Below are 4,604 nucleotides of genomic sequence, written 5' to 3'. Positions count from 1 at the left end.
CGGTTGTCCACGTATGTGCTGAAGACTTGTTTTTTATCTGGAAGGTCTCTGTCTGAAGCCTCTTCTGCCAACAACAGGTGGAACAATTCTGTCCTGCTCTCATTAATAACACGAAGACAACTTTTACAGTTATTTGGCATATTTGGTGTAAGCTCCACCCTCCTCCATATCCAATTGGGTGTAAACATCCAGCACGATAGTCAATCCTATCGGCATGTTCCATCTGTTGGTCAATGTATGCCATGAATACTGTTTTAGAATAGTCTTCAAGTGTTGGTGAGTTTTCTTGGAGGCAGAATTTTAACTATTACTGCACCACCCAGTACCCTCAGTAACTTGTGGGTTTGCATCTACTAGTCACACCAAAGCTGCAATATCTACAAGTAAGCCTGCCTTTTTCCAGATCTTAGTGCCCCACCTTTCAAGAGAGCTGGATGCTATGGATGGTTTTTGTGTTTGCAAAACTTTTCCAAAAATTTCCTTCCCTAGATTGGTGTTGTGGTTGCTGTAATATTTATTAAACGACATTTATACATAGAAAGAAAACGACTGGAATTTGTATTTTTGCGAATACAAGTAAGAATACTTCGCCGTCCCAGTCATCCTGGACAATCTGATTATGCAGAAATAGCGTCCCCCCCCCCCCAAGACGGGGAAAGTTCTGCAAGACCTCTGAATGATATTGTTGATTGTTAAATAAGCCAGTTGTATTGTGAAGACACGCAAGAAAATACCTTCATTTTAAGGTAATGAAATTGCAGATAGGCAATCATTAAAGCTGCACTCTCACAGATTTACCATTTTTACAACTTTTTCATTTTTTTCATGGAAAGAGCAAATGTTTGCGTAATTATCTGCAAACCAATGATAAAAGATTGCTGACAAAAGATCGATCGCAGATTTTCATAATTCCGTTCGAAAATTAATGTTTTATGGCTTAAACCGTTACTAACCGTTTAAGAAAAATGGATAAAACATCATTTTTTTAACTTAAATATAAAAATTTTGGATCTATTTTTTTGTCATTAAGAATTTCAACTTTCGCGCGTGTTTAAATGTCCGCCAACTGCCACTGACGTATTCTGAGTCAGTAAGATGACCTGAAAAAAACTTCTTTAACAATTTATTTAACAATTTATATATTTATTAAGCTGCAAAATAAATGCAAGTAACTACATTAAACTAGTATATAATTATTAGTAGTAGTATGTACAGTTTAAACATAGTTTGAACGTGATATATATATTTTCTAAATGTTAAAATCATCGATTTTATTTTCGACTTGCTTCCATTACATAAAGATCTGACACACAGTATTTTAGATCTATTTTAAAATAAAAATCAATCAGTCCTGTGTACAGCGTGTGATGCAAAGTAAATACATATTTTTTTTTATATATTTTATATTTAGATTTTAGAAGTATACGTGTAAATGCATATGGAACTGCACATGTTTACTTTCCTGGTAAGCTAATAAATATTTGATTAATTTAGCACTAGAGAAAGTGATATGAAAGTCGTTGTAGCGAATAATTGACTGTTAGCAATCATTATAAAATGATTGTTTGATTTAAAAGCAAACAAACCAAAAAACTGTTCGGTGAACTTTAAGTGAGCTTTACTCCCAATGATGCATGGTAATCCTATGGTGCGCGAATAAGGTCATAGTAAATGTTGTATAACTTCGACTCAGCTGTAGTAAGTCAAAAGTCAACTTTCCATGTAAATTCAACTCTAGTCCATATAAACAGCCGCTTCAGAGTCTTTGACGATTTTTTTTTAATTTGGCGACTCTACGCGTCCATATCCCACTTGTTGTTTTCCTAGCCAAGAATGACAGATCCCAGCGCTAAGTATATTGAGCGGAAAGATAACGGGCACAGGTCTGCTAGATGGTTTCAAAATGGCGATCGATGCTTTATTGACAGAAGTCGATCTAAATTAAACTAATTATGTGTGTTTCATAACACACTTAAGTGTATTAAGTAAAAGGTATTGGCTAAAATAATAAAAGTGTAACTTTTGTGTTTAAATTTAACAGTGAAGTGTTCAGTATTGTGGAGTAACAGTTGAAGAATATATTTTACATTGGTACGGCTCAGTTGACTTGTGGCGTTTAGGGAACAAAATGAATATCCAAATGTTAAAAAAGTTCCCTAAACGCACATTATTGTGGCTAATTCAACCCATATGTTGCTTTATGAATACGGCAACTGCTCACCATAAAGAAACATAATTAAGAAGGTCCATTCACCTTCGGGGGCTGACTGGCCGGTCCTTATAATGCCATATGACCCGAAGTTGTGTGTTATATTTCTTATATTATACCGAACCACGAAATAATTGTATGCCTTTGATGTGTTAAAATATTGATTAAATCTCATAATGTTTACTTGCGAAAAAATGTAGTTGTGAAAATTACAAGCAGCACTCACCAGTTTTATGACGTCAGCGGTCCATATTGTATGACGTCAGCGCTCCATATTATTATTTGCCGAGGTCCGGACCGGCCAAAACATGATATGGACCGCTGACGTATTTTTATTAAAATACATTGATATACGGACCGATCAACTTTATATACACAAAGAAGTAAGGTATACTATTTATCATTGTTTATTTGGTAATTCAAAATACATGAAAATCGAACATATTTACACTATAGTTCCATAAGTATTTGACTATATGAGCACAAATTCGCAGAGTAATTGTATACAAACAACAATAGACATGTGGCCGATTGTTCAGAATTTCGTTAAATATGAAAACGCTGTTAACAGAGTTCATATAATATTATATTTTAAGGGAATACATTTTGTAACATGCTGTTTGGATAAAATACGAACTGCTGTAAAAGGTGTCTCGTTTTTATTTAGAAACACTGCATGCATGCAGATCACAAATGTATCCAGGGCACTAAATATTTGACAATATTTACACCTCAACTTCCATTCCTTAAATGAACTGCCTTTCGGCAATTGCGTTCATCAATCGATGAACGCAACATCTTCGGATATGTTCGGATCGTAATTCATTGCATAACAATATACATGAAAGCTATTGATCTTGTTATTGATTGTATTGTGTCTGCAGGTCCCGTAAAATATAGATCAACATTTTTAAAGGTGTTAGTTTATTATATTTTAAATATATATATAATGGTACCAGAAGTGTTTCAATTTTACGTTTTAAAGTGATTTCAAGTGGTTGATCTTTTCCCGCGTTATTGTGACGTCATTTGAAAAAAATGTTTCCGGTTAGAGTCGGGTCGTTCTATTTACAGAATGGGTAAGAACGGATTACTTAAAGGTTTTCTTAAATGAAATGAAGATTTTTTTAACAATTCTTGAATGAAATAATGAACTATTGGTGTAAATATAAGGAATGAATTGCGGGGTTGATGTCATTATCGGGGATATTCATGAACGCAATTGGGTTGGTCAAAGTACGCGTGGAGTCCCTCGGACTCTACACACATTGACCAACCCAATTGCGTTCATACCCCGATAATGACATCAACCACGCAATTCATTCCTTAAATAAAGAAGAATTGTTTTTCTAGCACACCGGATAGGCATTTCCGGAAAATATAGCCGTGCTGGAAAACTCCATCTGGCATCCCCCCCCCCCCATGCCAGATGAGTCATGCGCTGTGACGTAATACTTTCATTTTCTTTTATTAAACACTTAATGTAACCATAGTTATGAGATTTCAATAGATGAGTTCCATTAACATTAACTTTACAAAAATATTCCTTAAAAACAAAACAAAATAACCCTTAAAAGACGTGATAGCGAAGGAACTTATTGACGTATGCAATGAATACAAATAACTGCGCGTCATGACGTCAGTAAACATCATCGCACGCGCTTTTTGGTGATATGTACAAAACGCGCTTTCTTATGTATTTTCTTCAAATAAAAATGAGTTTAAGGTATGCTAGAAAAAATATCTCATGTGTGTCCGTTCCGGATTGAAAAATCCGACCCTCGGGCACGCTGCGTAGCCGGTAACTCGACAAGCTTCGCTACCTGGCAACGCAGGTGCCCTCTGGTCGGATTTTTATATCCCGAACGGGAACACATGCCAGATATTATTATTCATATGTGACACATTATATTCAAATGTGTAATGCAAGTCAAGTAACTCACGCAATGAGGACGTAATAATTTTGGTATTAATTACAATTGTTGAAGTGATCATGATGCAACCTAAAGGGGTTATAGACACCTGCAGCCAATTGTATAAACAATGGTAAAAAATTACCTGAGTAAATATTACCAAAGGTAAATTTCGTGGTAAATTTACCAGGGTGGTAATTCCCTTGTATAAAACAAGTTACCATGATGGTAATTATTCCGGATAATTTACCGTAGTAAAATTTACCAAACTCCCATAATGCATCGTTGTGACGTCATTCTCGCGCTCATCTGTCATACGACAACAATAACAATGTCGGGAAAAAAAACGCTACAGTAAGCACTTTAGTGACCGAGAAGTGTCTGTTTTAAAAGACATAATGGAAATCAAGTATGATTTGATACGAAGATATAACAGCTCGGCAAATGGGAAAAGAAAGGTAGACGAAACCTGGGGCGAAGTG

This window comes from Mya arenaria, chromosome 3, assembly GCF_026914265.1.
Source record: "Mya arenaria isolate MELC-2E11 chromosome 3, ASM2691426v1".
Lineage (NCBI taxonomy): Eukaryota > Metazoa > Mollusca > Bivalvia > Myida > Myidae > Mya > Mya arenaria.
The sequence above is the reverse complement of the archived record's forward strand: the minus strand, read 5'-3'. Positions refer to the sequence as shown.